Source organism: Schistocerca serialis, chromosome 3 (genome assembly GCF_023864345.2).
Source record: "Schistocerca serialis cubense isolate TAMUIC-IGC-003099 chromosome 3, iqSchSeri2.2, whole genome shotgun sequence".
NCBI lineage: Eukaryota > Metazoa > Arthropoda > Insecta > Orthoptera > Acrididae > Schistocerca > Schistocerca serialis.
In genome coordinates, this window is record NC_064640.1 from 795546953 (window position 1) to 795569702 (window position 22750).

A 22750-nucleotide genomic window follows, 5' to 3' on the forward strand; every position below is an offset into this window, starting at 1 on the left:
ACAACAAGCGGAGCAAGCCCCCTCCATGAAAAACACGAGCACACCGTAACACGACCGCCTCCGAATTTTACTGTTGGCACTACACATACTGGCAGATGAGGTTCACCGGGCATTCGGCATACTCACACCCTGCCATCGGATCGCCACATTGTGTACCGTGATTCGTCACTCCACATAACGTTTTTCCACTGCTCAGTCGTCCAATGTTTACTCTCCTTACACCAAGCGAGGCGCCGTTTGGCGTTTACCGGCGTGATATGTGGCTTATGAGCAGCCGCTTGGCCACGAAATCCAAGTTTTCTCACCTCCCGCCTAACTGTCATAGTACTTGCAGTGGATCCTGATGCAGTTTGGAATTCCTGTGAGATGGTCTGGATAGATGTCTGCCTATTACACATTACGACCCTCTTCAACTGTCGGCAGTCTCTGTCAGTCAACAGACGAGGTCGGCCAGTACGCTTTTGTGCTGTACATGTCCCTTCACGTTTCCACTTCACTACCACATCGGAAACAGTGGACCTAGGGATGTTTAGGAGTGTGGAAATCTCACGTACAGACGTATGACGCAAGTGACACCCAATCACCTGACTACCTTCTAAGTTCGTGAGTTCCGCGGAGCGCCCCATTGTGCTCTCTTACGACGTCTAATGACTACAGAGGACGCTGATATGGAGTATCTGGCAGTAGGTGGCAGCACAATGCATCTAATATGAAAAACGTATGTTTTTTGGGGTGTCCGGATACTTTTGATCACATAGTGTACTTTTAAACATTTGTAATTAGATACTCGTATTATATGAATGGATTAACGTGTGTTACTAAATACAAAGCATGAAATAAAGGACAACGATAACAGGTAAAGTCGGTGGCGCTCAACAACCCATGAACGGGATTCTGGCCTAAGTAGAGATACAATGCAGCTTTTCGTTCGCCGCTGGTCGAGGAGGGGGGCGGGGGGGGGGGGGGGGGTTGGGAGACCATCCGACAGACCACTTTTTACCACGGACAAGATCCGTTAGTCATTTGATAGCAGGCCGAGGGGACCTGCGGCCATTCTGGAGGGGCGCGGGACTGGAATGGGCAAAATGCCCTCTCCTGTCTGGGATATTGAAACACCTGTGCACGTAGGTTGAAATATCGTCTCACTTGAGTCTTGCAGTAGTTACCCAACCAGACCAAGCAATATGGCGCATTGGTTAACGTTCTGCGTAATCTTGAGGAATGTAATTCAAGTTTCTGTCTGAACATCGTCATAGAGAAATCCATAAGTTCCTTTAATCACTTTTGTGAGTACAGGGGCCAGTGTCACCAAATGAGCGTTTGGGACAGATATGCGAATGTCCTACTCAAGATGTTTTGCAGTTGTCTTCGTCCGACATTGCTATCTCCGAGTCGAGTACAATCCTACGTTCGGGGCACGAGTCTTGAACATGTCCAGTGACGATTCTTCTACCATCGAAGTTAAAACCGAGAAAATGCAGCGTCTCCAAAGACTTGAAATGGGCGTTCAACTCTAATATTCAGCAATTTTGTCCGTTACCGTGGCAAAGTATAATACAATCGGTCACTTAAGCTACTTTACTACAACGCTAACTGTCTGCCACCACATTAATACATCAACACTTACTTTTCATTCACTACCAAATTCCCGCAGTATGTGTCTCAAACAGTAGCACTTACACTTCATGAACACATGTTTAACACAGTTTCATTTAAAAGTAAAGGAACAGGAAATTAACCACGGTTCTGGACAACGAAAATCAACAGTGAAATAGTTGTACACTGAACATTAGGTAACTTGTGTAAATGAGTTTATTACTTTAACTAAACATACATACATCTTTGGGGGGGGGGGGGGGGGGGAGTGTTCAGACAGTAAGTTCCAATCAGTCGTGAAATGGAAACCACAGCGTAAATCCGATGAAGCTTTGCACAGATGTGTTGGGCAGTGTCTCTAGTATGCCCGTCGATCGCGCCACATTTCATGTTGTATTTCTGAGCGCACAGTGAACATGTAAAGTTGCTGAGAAAATAGTGTCTTCCGCCTGGGCGCCTGTCGAGAGTTTTCACCTGATATCATGCAACTTACATAACGTAACTGCCATGCATTTCCTTCTTCAGGACAATAACGGATGCGCACTATAGGGGTAATGAAGACGTTCCTGTAGCGTTTTCAGTAGGAATTGTTTCATCACCCACCATACAGTTCAGAAGTGGCTCCGTCTGATTTTCATCGCTGCTCACATGAACCGCTGTCTATGAACTCATTTTGGCACAGACAATGAGCTGCAGACCAGCGTAGAGAATTGGCGGGAGTACAGGTGTCTGCCTTTTATGACGAGGTAGTGGAAGGTTGGTACGATGCTATGAAAAATGTCTAAGCCGAAGCGACGACTACGTAGAGAAGCAGCTGGAAGGCATAGCTGACTGTTACAAATCAAACTTTTCTGATTTTCTCTGTGGCTTCCATTTCGCGACCGATCGGAACTTACTTCCTGGACAACCCTCTCACATTGCCTATGGTGTAGCCTATAATGATGCCCCACCAAAATCACCTTTAAGGTTAACGAGAGAGTAATGAAACACTGATGGAAGATACTAATTATCTGCGAATAAAAGCTGATCGTCAACAAATATTGCTCTAATATTGTTTTTCAGGACGTTCTGTCATGATGTTATTTCCATTTTAGCACTTTTTTATGATGGACCCAGCCGTCTTCTTTATGTACTGCGAGTTTTGTTGTTATGTCTAATCTCTGCCTAGACTCTAACCAGAGAGTGAACTAATTTGATCTCGTACTGCTATTTATGGTTGTGTTCGATTCCCGACACTCACTACGCCCTTTGATGCTCTTTTGTTTTTCAGATCCCTCATTGATATTCCGTGAAACCCGAATTCTCTCTGCGTTTCTCAGCTCAAGTGGATGTGATTGTCGGCGAGATTTTAATAAATTGAGCGCCGTACTCCTAGGCTTGTTTAAATTGAAACCTCTGTCCCTTTTTATAATGTTTTTGACGTCGTTATTTAGATAGACTCCTTAATTATGCCGTCCCAGAAAATTGACATTTGCGCCACCATCGCATTTCATTTTTTGATTATATTCGAGACAGTGCTTCACGACAGCTGAAATTTTTAATTGTTTTAGCCAGATATCTAGCTGAGTTCCTTAGGTCTCATCTCCACTGTTCTGGTAGTCTGCCCCATTCGCATGAAGTGTTAAGTGCTATTAAGGGATTTCAGATCGATTCCGTATTTCTGGAAGGCTTTTGACACTGTACAGCACAAGCGGCTTGTAATGAAATTGCGTGCTTATGGAATATCGTCTCAGTTATGTGGCCGGATTTGTGATTTCCTGTCACAGAGGTCACAGTTCGTAGTAACTGACAGAAAGTCATCGAGTAAAACAGAAGTGATTTCTGGCGTTCCCCAAGGTAGTGTTATAGGCCCTTTGCTGTTCCTTATCTATATAAACTATTTGGGAGACAATCTGAGCAGCCGTCTTAGGTTGTTTGCAGATGACGCTGTCGTTTATGTACTAATGAAGTCATCAGAAGATGAAAACAAATTGAACAACGATTTAGAAAAGATATCTGAATGGTGCGAAAGTTGTTAGTTGACCCTAAATACCGAAAAGTGTGAGGTCATACACATGAGTGCTAAAAGAAATTCGTTAAACTTTGGTTACACGATAAATCAGTCAAACCAAAAAGCCGTAAATTCAGCTAAATGCCCAGAAATTTCAATTACGAACAACTTAAATTGGAAGGAACACATAGAAAATGTTGTGGGGAAGGCTAGCCAAAAACTGCGTTTTACTGGCAGGACACTTCGAAAATGTAACAGATCTACTAAGGAGACTGCATACACTACCCTTGTCCGTCCTCTTTTAGACTACTGCTGCGCGGTGTGGGATCCTTACCAGATAGGACTGACGGAGCACATCGAAAAAGTTCAAAGAAGGGCAGCTCATTTTGTATTATAGCGAAATATGGGAGAGAGTGTCATTGTAATGATACAGGATTTGGGCTGGACATCATTAAAAGAAAGGCGATTTTCGTTGCGACGGAATCTTCTCACGAAATTCCAATTACCAACTTTTTCCTCCGAATGCGAAAATATGCTATTGACGCCGACCTACATAGGGAGAAACGATCACCACGATAAAATGAGGGAAATCAGAGTTCGTACGGAAAGATAAAAGTGTTCGTTCTTTCAGCGCACTATACGAGATTGGAATAATAGACAATTAAGAAGGTGTTTCGATGAACCCTCTGCCAGGCACTTACATGTGATTTGCAGAGTATCCATGTAGATGTAGATGTATCAATTACTGTCACACAATTTTATAAGTTTTATGGCTTGATGCTGTTGGAGTTATAGCAGATGTTAATTTTTTTGCTGGAGCGGTTATTTATGTACTTGTCGAATTATGAAAGTTTATTTCAAAATGACGTATCGTGATAGATATATTGACAATTGAGTCAGCGATGTTACATGGTTAGAGGTTGTTTGATTCTTTGGTATTTTCTAGGTCATATCTTTGTTCTCACCAGCTGTATTACATTGCTTGTGTGATTCGTGTTTATGTGGTATTACTGTCGTATGTAATTTAATTCTATTGTTTTTATGGAATTGGTTATGGCAGATAGTGTCGTGGCGTGCTAGGTTTGTGACATTTTTCCGATATTGTTTTCGTAAATGCGTGCTTTTTTGCGGTTACTTTTAATTTCGCATTAATGTGATATCTAATATGTTCGTAGATTTTGTTTTTCTATTCTTCTCCTATTTGGAAGTATTGTTTCAGTAAAATTTTCTGTGAGATATTTGTGTTTCAAATCGATATGTTCATTTAGAATCTCTTGAGGGTAATTTTGTGTGTGTGAATATATTTCGATTCCTTCAAGAATACTTTTTGTGCAATGCTTGAAACCTCGACGGCTCGATCTATATCATACTCTGTATGTCGTTCTGTTTTCAAGTGGTGGAAGAAAGTTGATGAGTTACTGTCGCTATCTCCAATGTGTTCTCGCTATCGCATATTGAAATTCCGCCCAGTTTGACCTACATAGAATTTATCACACACTTTACATCGAATTTAATATATTCCTGGATCTGAATATATGGTTGGTTTTGTTTGTCCGGAGTAAAGTACTGTTCGAAGATTGTGTCGTATATGGTATGCAAATTTTATGGAAGTGTGTTGTGGCATTGCTCTAACTGTGTGAGATATCGTTCCTAGATATGTAGTGGGTACATCTATAAATTTTTGTTCTGTTGGTAATTCTCTTGTCAGCTTTGTTTCGTTGCGTATGGCGGATTGTATAGGCTTAATGCGTTTATCGTATAGGTATGTGACTGTTTTAGGATTTATCTGTTTTATATAGCATCATGCTCCAAACCCAGGTTTGTTAATCGATTAATCATAGCATGAATATATTGGTATTTCTGTGATTTTGGATGAGAGGAATGTTCATTAGTAATGCTGTCTGTTGTGATCGGTTTCCGAAAAATCTCGAATATGTCTGCATAAATGTTTTTGTGGTAAAATACAGATGATTTATTGTTTTTTTTCTAATTCTATAATGAATTTTATTTCGTGGTGCAGATTGTTGTGAGTATCATGTATTAGCTGAATGTCTTCATTATTTCAATTTATAATCATTAGCATGTCGTCAACATATCTCTAATTGGTTACGATTTTGTCGATTATTACGTTTGCGGCGCGAAAGAATTTGTCTTCTGAATTATTTAAGGAAATGTACGCTATTAAGCCTACTATGCTACATACCATGGCTACACCATCTGCGTGAGTATAAATTTACCATCGAATTGAAACTAATTTTTCTTAAGTATGAAGTTTACTAATTGAACGATCTCATTGGTGCCTGTTATGGTGGTTTTTCTGTAACGTAGTAAATTGTGTTCTATTATGGCAATGTTTTCGTCGATTGCAAAATTTGTATAGAGATGTGTGACACCAAACGAGACAAATATGCTGTCTTCAGGATTTTAATGTCTTATTTTTTGTGCTAGTAATCTAGAGTTTTGTAATGTGTATTGTTTATTAAAACTGTATAGTTTCTTTAGAATTATGTGCCGTTTTTTGCTAAGCAAATATGTGGGACTGTTTATACTATCATCGACTGTCTGGACAGGGGCAGATATTTAATGAATTTTTGGATGTCCACGTAATTTAGATATTCAAGGAGTCATTAACAAACATGTTCGTTTTTCGTAGTCGGATGGAATAGTATTCCACTGTCTGATGATTTTTTTTGTTTGTGCTTCATATTTGTTTGTGGGATCTATATTGATTTTTGTGATGTTATTTACTACGAGAAAGTCATTTAATTTTACATACAGGCATTTCATTTTAGTATGAGTTAACTATTACCTTTTCTGACTTTATTGTCATTGCGTTATTATACGTTAGTTTATAATTAATTTGACATAATATAATACAGTCTTTGTTCTGGTCTTTGTAGTTATTGGTGATTTTTTTCCATTGCATTCGATGTCCTAATAGTTGTCTGTTTTTGTTGTTTATTGGTAAATTAGCTGCATCAATTGCTATTTTAGTTGTTGTTACAAGTTGTTTCCTGATAATGTTGTGAAATTTGGGTTCTAGATTATATTATAAACCTTATCTAATAAATTTTCTTCGTCCTTTGTGGATGCTAGGGGAGTCAGTTTTTATATTCTTTTATAAAATCGAAATGGGTGTGTTTGTGGTGAACTTTTTGTACGATATTGAATTTTTGTAAGGTTTTCAATTTTCTTTTTGTTTGTAAATAGTACATATTGGCTAATAAGAGGTACATATTTACCTATAAATTTTGAAACATTATCAGACTTAAGTGGATTGATACTATTACTAAGGTCTAAGTCTGCAGGATAAATATCTTGATTGAGGTACACTTTGGGATCGACTTTGTCCTTGATTTCTTGCCGCATATAGCTTCGTCATATATGTCATATAAGGACATTATCAAATTATGTTATGAGACGAAAGGCGCTGCTGTGTTTGATTATATTGGTTGTTACTATAGGCCTGTTTCGGTGTGATTCCTACCTTCAGGCTATCTGTGAAAAGCACATGGTTTGGTACAATATTTCAAAATTTTAAGTAGATATTTTAACCTCTTATAGAATTACGGTTTGCTATGTACTTCAAGTGCTCTTGATCTCCATATCAATATCGATGCCTTACAGCTGCATTCGATAGCAAATTCTCTTTTTGAGAAATGCTTTGCTCGATAGCATATGGTACCACTAATATTCCGAGATAAGTTGTAAAATTTCTGATACAAATAATTGCAGTTGTCTGCCCACTTTGAGATGGGTCACCACACAGTTCTGGGTGACAGACACAGGGAGAAGAATCTGCGTTTTCGAGAAAGTGATAATGTCGATCATGGTAAGGATGACATATCAGTTTAAGGTGGATTCAGTTCATGTCAGCTGGAAAGACCTGTTTGGTAGAACAGTTATTTGACTCATATGTTTATTGGGCCAGGGATTTTATTTCCTTTCGAGTGTGACCCAACAGACGGCGGCACCGTTGAGATGTGGTCCTGACTGTTGGCGAGGAACGAACTAGCACTTGACATCCGGCGGAATGTGACTGTCTGCTTGCCTGGAACTGATGGGTTCGTTTTTCTGTAGTCCGTGCTAAGTGTGCTGTAGGGAAGATGTACGATATTTATTAAGTGTGGCAGTCGGAACCTACTAGGCTAGAAATGGATTTTTCCATGACCTCTTTAAGACGGAAACAAAATTCCAGAATTTCTGAACACAAGGCATCACTTTCCAGAGGTGCGTTGTCAGTAAGAGAAGGGAACGAGCAATGGCAGTGCTTGAGTTCTCCTTCAGTACGTGAACGGATGAGAAGCCTGAATGTTTCAACAGTTTTAGGTAGTCCAAGGAATCTTCGTATTCGTCGGCAACTTTCCTCGTTGCAGCAGTAGTGGGACTATAGAGATTAGTTCGGAAATCAGTGATACATAGTGATCGACAATGTATTTCTCCATGCAAGGTAACCTTAGGAGAATTTGCATATGAGGGGCGTTCGATTAGTGATGCAACACATTTTTCCTAAAAGCTGGGTAGTTTTATTCATGATTCCAATACACCATATTATTCCCCAACCTTGACTACAAAACCTTATTTTCCAACGTAATCACCGTTCCGTACGACAGCCTTACGCCGTCTTACTGGGTGGACCTGTATGCCCGAATGCCATCACACTATTGGTTGACGTCGGAGCCAACGTCTTGCTGCATCAACAACTTCCCTCGTAACACGAAAGCAATTTCGCACTGATGGTCCTTCGTTGCTCTTTATAATCTTCTGTTAGCCGGCGAGGAACCCTAGCAGGCACACACCTTTGTGTGTCTCAACTAGTAGACGAGTGTGTGAAGCACTACCGACAGACGTCCAGTTGTGGCGCGAGGTGTTTCACCGTGATCCGTAGATCACCACGAATGAGAGTGTCAGCACTTTCCTACATTGCAGGAGTTACAGCTATGTGCGGCCAGCCGGCATGCGGAAGATCGGACAGATATGCGCGACTTGTTGCGATGACGACAAACGCCTCGCCCAACGATTCACGGTGCTTTTGTTCATTGTCAGTTCCCCATAGACATTCTGCAAGCGCCTATAAATACGAGGGTCACTCCAAAAGAAATGCACATTCTGCATGTGTGAAAGTTTTACAGTGTGTAGATACATCCTTCCCGCTTGTTTTCAAACTTAGTTCAACCTGTTCCCGTGAGTGGCGCCGTCACAGCATGTCTTCAAGATGGCTGCTACACCTGACGTTCGTCAGAAGCAACGTGCAGTCATAGAATTCCTGTGTTGTGAAAACGAGACAGTGGGAAACATCCACAAGAGGTTGAAAAAGGTGTATGGAGATGCTGCTGTCGATCGCAGTACAGTTAGTCGGAGGGCAAGCAGGTTACGTGATGAAAGCGGGCACGGCAATATTGAGGATTGTCCTCGCAGCGGCAGCCCTCGTTCTGCACACAGTCCATACTGTTGATAGTGGCTCACAAAGAACAAGAAAAACGGTATGCAGCGAACTTTTGGAACAGTACGAGAATGGTGGAGATGAATTTCTTGGAAGAATTGTGACAGGTGATGAAACATGGCTCCATCATTTTTCACCAGAGACGAAGAGGCAATCAATGGAGTGACGTCATACAAATTCACCCACGAAAAAAAATTCAAAACCACACCATCTGCTGGAAAAGTTATGGCTACGGTGTTTTTAGATTCCGAAGGACTCTTGCTTGAGGACATCATGCCAAGTGGAACCACCATAAATTCTGATGCATATATGACGACACTGAAGAAACATCAAGCTCGACTGAGTCGTAATCGACCACATCAGCAAAAGCAGGATGTTTTGCTGTTGCACGACAATGCTCGTCAAAAAACCATGGAAGCGATCACAAAACTCGGATGGACAACACTGAAACACCAGCCTTACAGTCCTGACCTGGTTCCATGCGACTATCATCTCTTTGGGATGCTGAAAGACTCTCTTTGTGGAACAAGGTTTGAAGATGATGACTTTCTTATGCACGCTACCAAACAGTGGCTCCAACAGGCTGGTCCAGAATTTAACCGTGCGGATATACAGGCGCTGGTTCCAAGATGACGTAAGGCAGTTGAGAGGGATGGAAATTATGTGGAAAATGAAAATATTGTTCCTAAAGGATGTATCTACACACTGTAAACTTGTCAAACATATAGAATAAGAGATGTATTAAAAAAATAGTGTGCATTTCTTTTGAAGTGACCCTCGTATCTGCGATGCTCTGGTTTTCTGTGAAAATAATTTCAGTAACAACTCTGCTTGGGAGGTACCTCCGTTACAAACCCAATTTTGAAGGTTACGCCAAGCGCCGCCACCTATCAGTACGTACTCATGAAGCTAAAGAGGCTGAAGCGGGTATATCGATGTCCGACAACAAATTCTGCATTTTTTCAACCGAAACTGGCTGAGAAAAAAATGTCCTGCATTACTTATTGAACGCCCCTCTTATTTGTTTACCATACGCGGTCGTGGAGTTCTGAGCAGTTTTTCCGCGTGTTGGAAGGCAAGTGTGCGGGTTAATATGTGCATACCGCATATGGTTGTTTAGGAAAAGGCCTGCACTTTAACGCAGAATCGTTAGCTAACTGGAGGTGGTGTTGTATGGAAGAATTGCAGCTCGTAAGGGTTGGTTAAAAGCAATTAAATGGTATCAGTGGGAATCCGGAATTTTTTTGTTTTGTGGCTTACGTGGCTTTAAGTCAACCCTGCTTCATCTTTGCGGCAATGATCTAAAGGAGATACATGGAACCAACGGGAGGCGGTAAACTGACAGATTGCGGGAAAAGTTCTCGCGACCTAAGTTTTGGCTTTGGACTCTTCATGAATGGAGAATAAGACTGCCGCAAAGCATTTATTATTTGCTGTGACTGCTGTCACAGAGTGCTGTATTGCGCGCAGAATAAATGTCAGTTTATGAAGGTGGGTACACAACAACAAGTGACAGAAAATATAAAAGATAAAATACGTATTTTAGGCATAGTAAATAGAGTTCAACTCGTATGAAGAGTGTCAATATAAAATACACAAGTCCATTACTGATCACCTACGTACAAAGTCCAAACAAAGTAAGTTATCTGTCTCAAATTCGAAGTCCAATCCAGGAGCATCGACTTGCAGGGTGTCAGCCAGTCTGCAGACACTCATAGACCACATTGGATAGCTTGAAGGTTGAAGATCGCTCGACGGCAACTCGATGACCACTGGTTTGCAACTCATCGATAACTGTTCGAAGAATTCAGAGGTCATGGCTAATAACTTCACATCATAACTTCACGTCACTGAAGCTTTGGAACTGGAATTGCCTGTCTTGGAGTCATACACGCTCTAATTACCAGCTGATTGGAAAGAAATTGGTCCTGCTCTTTTCCCGGACACATGACTGACGTAAGAAGTAGCACCATGACATTGACGTCGCCTTTCCGAGTAGTCACCTTCTGCAAGCCTGCCCGCAAACGATACTGGGGTTTTGCTGCTGATGCCTGCAGAGTAGGCAACTCGGCAGACATGACGGTACCGCGGGATACTGCATTACAGGTACTGGAGTACTCATAACATACGAACTTCGGAATCACAGGTACAGACTTCCACCGAGGTAGCTGACCAATATCGCTATCTCAGCGTGGTCTCACTTCTATTGTCTTGCAAGCAACACATAATGTGACTTGAACAAAACCATATTGGAAGTTCTGGCTTCCATATTCAGCATATTTCGTGTCTTTTTGTTTCGAAAAAGTCTCAGAAATCTTTAACAAACATTATATTGTTTTAATCCTTTTCTTTTTCAAAATTTCCCGTCTTAAACTTAAAAGTACGTCATACTATTTAAGTACCTATAGTTGCTACAATATCTCAATAGATACCATGTCAAGCCTATTAACCGAACAATGAAATACTCGCCAATTTTCTTACAGTCAGTTACCAGAAACCTTGGTTCAACATCTCGAATTGTTTTGGAACAACGGAGATGTCCATGTTATGTGCTACCCCTAGTACATCGTGTGTTAACGTTGCGAACTCTAACTTGGCTATTCAAAATAAAGTTCCGCAGCACATAAGATGACGAAATCGAGTAAAGCGAACGCTTATAACTATTACAAACCCTATTCTAATGTGAACCTTAGCTGAAGTCTGTTCCTACAAACACAGAAAATAAAAACTGCTTTGTTTGTTCTGCCAGCAGAAAGATTATGTAGTTGCTCATCTGGTATTATCTGGAGTTTTATGTTACTCGAATAACAGCATCTTCCATGGAATAAGTTCAGCGTTGTGTTTACTCTGAAGCGGAGAACCTCAATTTTTATTTCATAAGCCGTGCCCTTCCTTATTTCCTGTTACTGCTGCCACACTTCGTCGCTCACTTTATTTTATTAACCAAATATTGCGGTAGATGTTGCAATATCATGGACGTTATTACTGACAATTTGGCCTAGGTTTAGAATAAAAAAAAAAGACAAACACCGTCCGAACAGGCATGAAGGCCCAATGGTACCGACCGGCCGCCGTGCCATCGTCAGCCCTTAGGGGTCATGGATGCGGAGAGGCACGTGGTCAACACACCACTGTCCCAACCGTTGTCAGTTTTCGTGACCAGTGCCACTACTTTTCTATCAAGCAGCTCCTCAATTGGCCTCACAAAGGATGAGTGCACCCCGCTTGCCAACAGCACTCGGCAGACCTGGACGGTGACCCTTCCAAGTCCTAGCCAACCCTGACAGCGCTTAACTTCGGTGATCTGACGGGAAGCGATGTTACCACTGTAGCAAGGCTGTTGGCCTAGATTTAGGATACTATCTCTTTTTCGTACACAGAAGAGTTTTGAGACTACCTAAATCAACCGTAGTAAGTTCCTGAAATTAATTTGGGGGCGAATAGACCGAAAATGCCATTAAAACACGGAGGAATTACAGACACTGGGTGCAAGTGGGCGTGGTTGAAATCAATGGGGAAAGCTGGAAATTTGTGGCGGACTGAGTTTCGAACCTGGTTCTCCTGCTCACTAGGCAGATGCTCTGACCAATACGCCATCAGGACACACTGGTTATGGCAACTGCACGGACTACATTTCCCGTCAGACCCAAATTCTTAACTTACCCACACACTGCTTATTTAATGTCCTTTGCCTATTATTCTCATTACTCGTGGTGTTTCGTCGATTCTAGTAAGAGTTCGAGCTGTGTGCATCTGCATTGGCTGTCCTCGATATATAGGTTGAATCACCTAAAACTTGCACCGCAGATAGTGCGAAAATGGAAAGTGCTATTGACGTGCGGTTTTCACAGACTGCATTGATAGTCAGAGGCTGGTATTCTTAGCCAATCAATAGGCTGTAATAATACTTGGAAAGTGTATTTTCTTGTGATTCACACTGGGGCCTGGGTAGGGAGAGAGAGAGGGGGGGGGGAGGAGAGGGAGAGAGAGGAGAAATGCCGTAAGATGTTACGACAACTCCACAGCATAATCTTTAATTAGTAAGTGCGGTACATAGCTTAAATAAAGGGTAATATTAAGGGAAAGGTAAATACACATAAGTTTAATGTTACTGAATTTAATTAGAAGTTATTTATTAAATAAATTACTTATTCTCCTTTGCTTTCGGACTTTTACAATCTAGGCAATCTTGTAAAACATGTGAAAATTCTGTACTATATCTAATGAAAAACGAAATAAGATCTCTTTATATAGCATGGCACACAACGATTTAAACTTGCAAACGTTTACATAAAAATACAGATTAATCTGAAAGAAGAAACTCATAACACATGCGACTTTAGTCATGTCGAACAGCTAGAAGATAATCCTCGTCTTTTTTATTAGAACTTTTCTTAACGTAAGCCAAAGTCTTTTCGTCACTTTATTATTATAATATACCTTTAACAAACGTCAGCTGTCGATATGTTTCACAACTGTTTGGCGATACGTGCTAAAACCTTTGTGAAACGTAAATCGTCTTGTCTGCATTTCAAAGGGAGGAGACATGATGAACTCCCGTTACCAGTTTCTTATGGTAGCAATGGTCGCTGTGGGGAAAATATTTGTCGGTACTTAACAAAGCGGCTATAGGACATCGATGAATTTGCGAACCCAGTCGTTTACGTGCAAAATGCATTAAAATTCGCCGTGTGTCCTGCAACATTAGCTCGACGCTGTGAGGCTCAATGCTAGATCACTCCTAAAGAGAGCTCACTCATTTGTTTAAGATAAAATTAGTAGTGGAACAATCTTCCTCTTTCACGTTGCCCACCTTACACTTGTTTCAAATCAGTCGATATGTTTCGCAACTGTTTGGTGGTACGTGCTAAAACCTTTGTGGAACGTAAATTCTCTTGTCTGCATTTCAAAGGGAGGAAAAGTGATAAGCATTTTCAAATCATTCACCTGCTAACTAAAACAGAGTAGTTGTTTAGTATTTGTTTTGAGTATCTGTTTACCACATTGGGGGAACAGCTTCAGGAACAAAGTTTTTGAACATCAAAGCTGGTTCTTTCACCTTTAAAAACAAACGTACGTAGCAACTGCACTTTTACTGTAAATGATAACCGACAACAGAGAGATGAACTTCGGAAAGCAAATATAAGAAGAAAATTTAATACGGATTTAGTAGCAGGTGATGGGGAGATTTCTTCCTTTCAGCCAAAGGCTTGTCTGTTTTTCCAGTATCAGCCGCAGGCACTGCGTCGTGAAAGCCGGTACAGGGCTAGCCTCTCTCAACTTGTTTATTCTCTGTGTTGCTGCAAGCGATTTTGTTTATCGAGCTCACCTTGCGAGCAGATAATGGAAGAAGGAAACAGCGTTAAAAACTGGCAGACTCTTTGATATAACCCACTTCATTACACCACTACAATGAGTATTATTTTGCTTTTCAAATGCAACAAAGCTTCGTACACAGAATTACCTGCTGTCAGTCACGCGCTGAACTTTATATTACGTGCACATCAACCTTAACAACTAGTTTATTTTTAGGTTCCAGCACAGTTAATACTAACCTCGTGCTCTTCAAACTGTAGGAAGAATATTAACGATAACCAATAGCAATGAGTAATACAATTAAAAAATAATTAAGATTTTTTAGCGCAATCTACTGACGAAACTAAACAAGCCAAACGGCATTTTAGAAAATAAACAATCCGTTAGAAATATGGTCTTCTAAGAGCTTACTGCAAAATATTGCAATTAATGATTCACAATAATGTAATTACTTGTGGGGCAATGCAATAACGAGACTACGATCTGTTAACAACGCTATAAAGTGGCTGAAATGGTACATGCGTCCGTTTACTGTAATGTTCTAACAAGGGAAACTCCCCATCGCACCCCTTCAGATTTAATGGTAAGATGGCCCAGTGGATAGCCGGTCAAAAGCTGAACATAGATCAAGCATGAAAAGAGAAAAACGGTATACTGAACTGTGAAAGAAGAAGCAAAATCGAACCAGTGAACGGTCGAAGATCAAGATGTGCAACATCGAGCGAACTTGAATAACAGTGGCGTCTTGGCTATGTGGACACGATGCTGGACTACGAAGGGAAAGATCCGTGTTGTCACATTGTTTTCTTTTTCACAAAATTGTCAACTCTCCATCCGGTCATTGACATGTTTGTTCGCTGCATTCAAATTTGTATCTGTGTCGTAATGTAACTTCCGTTTGCAACAGCGAGGTGTAAGAAAATGGTTCAAATGGCTCTGAGCACTATGGGACTTAACATCTGAGGTCATCAGTCCCCTAGAACTTAGAACTACTTAAACCTAACTAACCTAAGGACATCACACACATCCATGCCCGAGGCAGGATTCGAACCTGCGACCGTAGCAGTCGCGCGGTTCCAGACTATAGCGCCTAGAACCGCTCGGCCACACAGGCCGGCGAGGTGTAAGAAAGGGACCTCAGGATGTACGTATCTCCTATTTGTTCTATACAAGTACCACATGTTATGACTCTTGCGTTCCGTTTTGGAAGTTCTGACTCTTGAATTCCTTTGCCGTAACATAGTTCATGCCCGTTAATTTATTGTTTTCTTTTCTGTGAGACATCTATGCGGCTTCTCGCTTGCTCTCTACAGAAGGAGAAAAGACACGTCAATGACCGGACGAAAACTTCATAATTTTGTGAAAAAAATATAGGGCAAGAAGGAGATTTGAACAGGGATATCCCGCTTTGCAGTCAAACACCGTGATCACACAACGACGCCGTGATTCTTGCTAATCGCTCGATGTTTCACATCTTGTGCTTCAACCATTCACTGTTCCCACTTTGCTTCTTTTTTGACAGTTCAGTACACCTTCTTCCTGTTTTCATGCTTGATCTGTGTTTAGTTTTTAACGGACTATCTACTGGGTCAGTTTACCACTAAATCTGATGTTTTGGGGAGTTTTGCTTGTAAGAGAGATATGTAAGTAAAGAAACTGCTACCAACAACAGGGAAAACAGACGAGCTTTTGGCTCATCCAAAGCCGATAATTAGCCATACAGATATAGTCTTTAGATGCGGATATTACGACGTTGCAAAATGACTTCTCGTCGATTATATTGTCCGAATCACGTAACACGATAATACAATGTGCCATCCTTATGTCTGAGTACTCCAGGACTCATACGATAACTGTTTGTAGTGGCTTCTGTCTTAAGGAGTTCCATCTTCCCTCTGTAACTCTCTCTTTGAAAGCTGCCTCTTCCTCTCGAGTAATAACATTAGTGTTGAAAATTGCTGTCGAAATAGCAGCGGGTCGGATAAATGCGCAATCTAGTAGAATTTTGGGTCAATACCCTGTCTTAGGGGTGGTTGTACATTATGCCATTTTCACCCTTAGGCCAACTTTGCTGTAGAATCGTTAAGATTTTACTGAGTTTCCTTGCAATTGATGAAACTGCAAAATACGGCGACATTTGCAAATAAAATTAATAAAATAGGGAAATTAAGTAATTAAAGACATGTATTAATGACGAAAAATTGAATAAAATTCATTTTGTTCAGTAAAACTGAATCCACTAGTGAATGGTGACCTCACAGTAAAACAGTTTTGTCTAGAACACCTAGTCAGATAGGTTCATATATGTCTGCAGCAATGATATCAGCACTTCTGACCTGGACAAGGCAAACTCCCATACCAAGCGGACATCACTCGTGGGCGATGGTTCAATCCCGCGTCCGGCCATCCTGATTTATGTTTTCCTTGGTTTCCCTATATCGCTCCAGGCAAATGCCAGGATGGTTCCTTTGAAAGGACACGGCCGACTTCCTTCCCCGTCCTTCCCTAATCCGATGAGACCGATGACCTCGCTGTCTGGTTTCCTACCCCAAACAACCCCACCCAACCCATCACTCGTGGGAGATTAGTTTTCAAAGACCGGACGCGGCTTAACTTCTGGAAAATCAGAAATTATAAATCTATTTAATTTTGTAGTCACTGAAAGGCGGGCAATAAAACTGTTCAGTGTTATCTGTTTAGTTTCCGTTTAGCGCTACTAGTTCGCGAGAAATTAATCTAAACAGACCCTGCAGTTCACTACAGGGAACTGCAGCGCCCTCTGCAAAACTTAATGTGTCAATTCGCTACGTAAATTCAAAAGCTAGCAAACTGGGCGTGTCGATAGACGAGTCCAATACCGCTTAGAATGTTTTTATACGCCAAAAAGTACGCAATATTAATAATCATTTAGGCAAAAGATAAAGTTCTCGATGTCTGCCAACAACTATCATCCGCGGATGATGAATTGAGTTAAGAGTTCAACGGATAGCATAAAACTTAGTCTTGTGAAAAAGGACAGCCCGATAGACTGCAAAAATTTATCTCCACTACATTTATAAATTAACATAATTTTTATGGCCAGTTATTCCGAATTGTCTTTTGCCAACGTTTCACTTAATCTACTCAATTTACAATAGGACTTATGCACCAGTCTCACATGGTAGAAGACTTTATTAATGGCAAAAAATGGTTCAAAAGGCTCTGAGCACTATGGGACTTAGTTTCTGAGGTCATCAGTCCGCTAGAACTACTTGAACATAACTAACCTAAGGACATCACACACATCCATGCCCGAGGCAGGATTCGAACCTGCGACCGTAGCGGTCGCGCGGTTCCAGACTGTAGCGCCTAGAACTTCTCGGTCACCACGGCCGGCTATTAATGGCAGATTTAGATAAATTCAATATAACTATCAGAAAAACTGAATATTCTAAAATAACAAAAACAGATTATGGATGTACCTACATTCAGCAAATTCTGGCTTAACTGCAAAATTTTTTATTGCTTGTGACGTTAAAACTATTTAGTATATCAGAGCGTGGGTCTCTTAGGTTAAAACACAAATAATTATACACTCCTGGAAATGGAAAAAAGAACACATTGACACCGGTGTGTCAGACCCACCATACTTGCTCCGGACACTGCGAGAGGGCTGTACACGCACGGCACAGCGGACACACCAGGAACCGCGGTGTTGGCCGTCGAATGGCGCTAGCTGCGCAGCATTTGTGCACCGCCGCCGTCAGTGTCAGCCAGTTTGCCGTGGCATACGGAGCTCCATCGCAGTCTTTAACACTGGTAGCATGCCGCGACAGCGTGGACGTGAACCGTATGTGCAGTTGACGGACTTTGAGCGAGGGCGTATAGTGGGCATGCGGGAGGCCGGGTGGACGTACCGCCGAATTGCTCAACACGTGGGGCGTGAGGTCTCCACAGTACATCGATGTTGTCGCCAGTGGTCGGCGGAAGGTGCACGTGCCCGTCGACCAGGGACCGGACCGCAGCGACGCACAGATGCACGCCAAGACCGTAGGATCCTACGCAGTGCCGTAGGGGACCGCACCGCCACTTCCCAGCAAATTAGGGACACTGTTGCTCCTGGGGTATCGGCGAGGACCATTCGCAACCGTCTCCATGAAGCTGGGCTACGGTCCCGCACACCGTTAGGCCGTCTTCCGCTCACGCCCCAACATCGTGCAGCCCGCCTCCAGTGGTGTCGCGACAGGCGTGAATGGAGGGACGAATGGAGACGTGTCGTCTTCAGCGATGAGAGTCGCTTCTGCCTTGGTGCCAATGATGGTCGTATGCGTGTTTGGCGCCGTGCAGGTGAGCGCCACAATCAGGACTGCATACGACCGAGGCACACAGGGCCAACACCCGGCATCATGGTGTGGGGAGCGATCTCCTACACTGGCCGTACACCACTGGTGATCGTCGAGGGGACACTGAATAGTGCACGGTACATCCAAACCGTCATCGAAACCATCGTTCTACCATTCCTAGACCGGCAAGGGAACTTGCTGTTCCAACAGGACAATGCACGTCCGCATGTATCCCGTGCCACCCAACGTGCTCTAGAAGGTGTAAGTCAACTACCCTGGCCAGCAAGATCTCCGGATCTGTCCCCCATTGAGCATGTTTGGGACTGGATGAAGCGTCGTCTCACGCGGTCTGCACGTCCAGCACGAACGCTGGTCCAACTGAGGCGCCAGGTGGAAATGGCATGGCAAGCCGTTCCACAGGACTACATCCAGCATCTCTACGATCGTCTCCATGGGAGAATAGCAGCCTGCATTGCTGCGAAAGGTGGATATACACTGTACTAGTGCCGACATTGTGCATGCTCTGTTGCCTGTGTCTATGTGCCTGTGGTTCTGTCAGTGTGATCATGTGATGTATCTGACCCCAGGAATGTGTCAATAAAGTTTCCCCTTCCTGGGACAATGAATTCACGGTGTTCTTATTTCAATTTCCAGGAGTGTATTTCGTTTGAGTTCGTATCTCCAAAAGTTCTCATTAAATTTAAAAATGTAGCCCAAATGATTGTTAATACTGCGTAGTTTTTGGCGTATAGAGACATTCTAAGCGGCAATGGACTCGTCTAATCGAAACGCCCAGTTTGCTAGCTTTTGAATTAACGTAGCACTAATGGAGCGTACGACACTAAATATCCAAGATTTTTGCGTAGACATTTTATTTCAGTTATTACTCTCGCCATGACACCCGTTCTGTTCCGTGCGTGTGTTTGTGACGTACTTTTGGCGGTAGGGAAATTCACCGCGTGTTCAGTAGGTTCGTTCTAGTAACGATTGCAACCATTGTGATCAAAGAGGTTCAAAGGGTTCTGAGCACTATGGGACTTAACATCTGAGGTCATCAGTCACCGAGAACTTAGAACTACTTAAACCTAACTAACCTAAGAACGTCACGCACATCCACGCCCGAGGCAGGATTCGAACCTGCGACCGTAGCGGTCGCGCGGATCCAGACTGAAGCGCCTAGAAGCGCTCGGTCACACTGGCCGGCAACCATTGTGATCACGCGAATTCGTCCGACGGAGATATTCTACCAGTTCCAGTGGTTTGTGAATGGCCGAAAATTGTTCGAGTAGCAGCCAATGGATTTTTGCAACTACTTTCGACTAGTCAGAGGTATTTCTTCTACTGATTCCAAAGCGTTTAATTATCTTGCTCCAAAGAGGAAAGCCCGCACATGCGCAAAACATTTTTTTGTGTTCAGTCTCGTAGCTTTTTCGTTGAATAAACTGAGTACTTGATTCCTGCTAGTCTTTTAAATGGACGGCACATCTCAACCTAGTGAAAATTTAATACACCTAGTGTAATTGTATTCCCTTGAGGGCTTTTTCTCCAGAAAGGTGTTGTATATGTAAATCCTGGCTTATCGAAAGCAAAAGGAACTCACTATCCTCTGTTAACTTCACTTTCAGAGTGAGTAAGTTTTCACTCTTCCATACAAGGATCGGATCACGAGTTTCGATGATTGTGTGTCACATATTACACTCGTTGCTATAAACGAAATGCACATATAACATGGTTCAATTTAGAGGGGAGGTGGCATTGATAGAAATATGCGTGCTATACTGTAACACACATTGGTGAAATTGAGCTGCATACCAGATTCAAAACCACTTGAAACATTGCAGCCACTCCCTACCAACTAAACCACCGATAATTTTTCCTGAAATTAGATAATTTCCAGCATTTGTGATGTTTGGGCATTTACTACATTCCAGTTTATTAACATTGTTACTAATTATCGGCTATGTATTTTCAATCAGCAAGAAAATTATTGTTACCAACAGCAATGAGAAACTCTTATCATATTTTTCATCGTTTGCAAATAATCAAAATACGTAAAAAAATGTTAATGAGGAAAGTGGTAAGGAATAATTCAGAACTTACCCAGTTAACATTTTGTATCACCGCTGCTCCAAGAAGTGCCGATCACAAGTGGGAAGCAGTAATGTTTGGCTCAATTTCGTTCATCATATCCGATGTTTTTGGAAATCCTGCAACAGTGTTACTCAGTTTTCATGTAATATAATGCAGCACCAGTTATTTATTTTTCATGTTTAACATGACGTGTTTCTAGAATTTCTAGTGTCATGAGCAAATATTTGTAAGTATTTTGTGTGTTGTTCTGCCTCTCCTGCACTGTAACGAGTCCTACGTGAAAGGTGACCTGCGATTGCGTCTGTGTGATACGCACAGGCGCAGGTGCAACAGCGTTAGCAGTTCACGGTGCCATTTCGAGTTGGAAATTTTGGTGCAAACGTGTAGGCCATCATAAATTGTGTGTAGATTACGTAACAGCTGAGAAAGGGAAACTGAAACCAGTTTTAGCGGTACCAGTGCAATCTAGCTCAAAGGCGATTACTTAAAAGTTTACCTCAGTTTCGAGCTTTTGTGAAGCATGCAATCTTGGAACTTTATCTAACGAGGAAAATACGATTATTATATCACTCCAGCAAAGGAAAATCATTCAAAACGAAAAAAAACTGGGAAGAAAACGCACTACTACACATAAATTTTAATTTAGTTGGAAAATGTAAGTAACTTACGCCTTCTGTTGGTCACAAGCCGCCTGTTCCTTATTTTAGAACAATTACATGTGAAAATATTTCCTAAAAAGTCACATGTTTTTGAAATGATTTCTTTCGCATCTTTACTGCAAGCGATAACAATCAACTGTCATTTCCAGCAAGGGATTTTGTTTACAAAACATCCTCAACTGAGCTGCACGGCGAGACTGAAAATATCGGCTTGAGTTATGGTTTTGTTTTATGATAAAAACGACCCGTTTGGGAAAAATTATATTTCCATCTTCAGGTGTACCAATTTATTGAAACAAAGGAGGTGACATAGTATAAGGCCGTGAAGTACGCATGTAATTGTGAAAAAAGTAACTACCGATTGTTATTCACTTGCAAACATAACTGAGAAAGTGCGATCAGTTTAGTCAGTTTAGAAAAGAGAGAAACCGGAAAGGGAAATGAAATGTATGGGCGCCTCAAACGTTGTGAATGAAAAACCGAGCGGAAGTTGAAAGTACTAAACTCGAACAATAGAAACAAGATCTCACGTAGTCAGCTGCCAGGTGGTCGCATGTCGCGGACTCCAGACTGCACTATGAAACAGAAGGACGTGACGGTGTGGTACGGAGTGGTGCGAGCGGGCAGCGTGCCGTAAAAGGTAAATTCGCGAAGTGTATGAGTGCCCGGAATGAAGAGCTAATATGTGGTGGGAGAGGGAAATGAACTGCGGCTACTGACTAGACCGAAAGCTCACAAGAAGTTAAAACTAAATATGAAAATTGAAAGGAGGGTGGAAATATAAAAGATAATAAAAATATGGTAAATTGATAATGCCATAATAGGAAGACTACTAGTACAAAAAGTTTTTGATAACTCTGAACTGGCACTAAATTAATAGTGCTAATGCCACATGAGACAAATACAATAACTTTTTTTAGTTTTGTATGGAGCCACAGTCATATAAAATTTTCTGAAGGATATGACCGCCATTTAACTGTACATCAGGTTTTTATTTCACAATCTAGATTTCGGCCTGAGGCCATTATCAATTATTATGTTATGTTATGTTATGTTAACCAGGGACCTAGAAACGACAGAGAGGCTCCGTCCCCGCCGCAGCCGCAGTGGTCCGCAACCCCACGACGACTATCGCAGTCCACTTCACCCCTCCGCCGCCCCACACCGAACCCAGCGTTATTGTGCGGTTCGGCTCCCGGTGGAGCCCCCAGGGAACGCCTCACACCAGACGTGTGTAAACCCTATGTTCGCGTGGTAGAGTAATGGTGGTGTACGCGTACGTGGAGAACTTGTTTGCGCAGCAATTGCCGACATAGTGCAGCTGAAGCGGAAT

General features: G+C 42.0%; 1 protein-coding gene across 1 annotated transcript in view; it reads left to right on the forward strand.

The window, feature by feature from the left end:
- Window positions 1-22750, forward strand: part of LOC126471233 (dopamine beta-hydroxylase) — a 156900-nt gene that overhangs the window by 16086 nt on the left and 118064 nt on the right. The gene's annotated exons all lie outside the window — the stretch shown is intronic.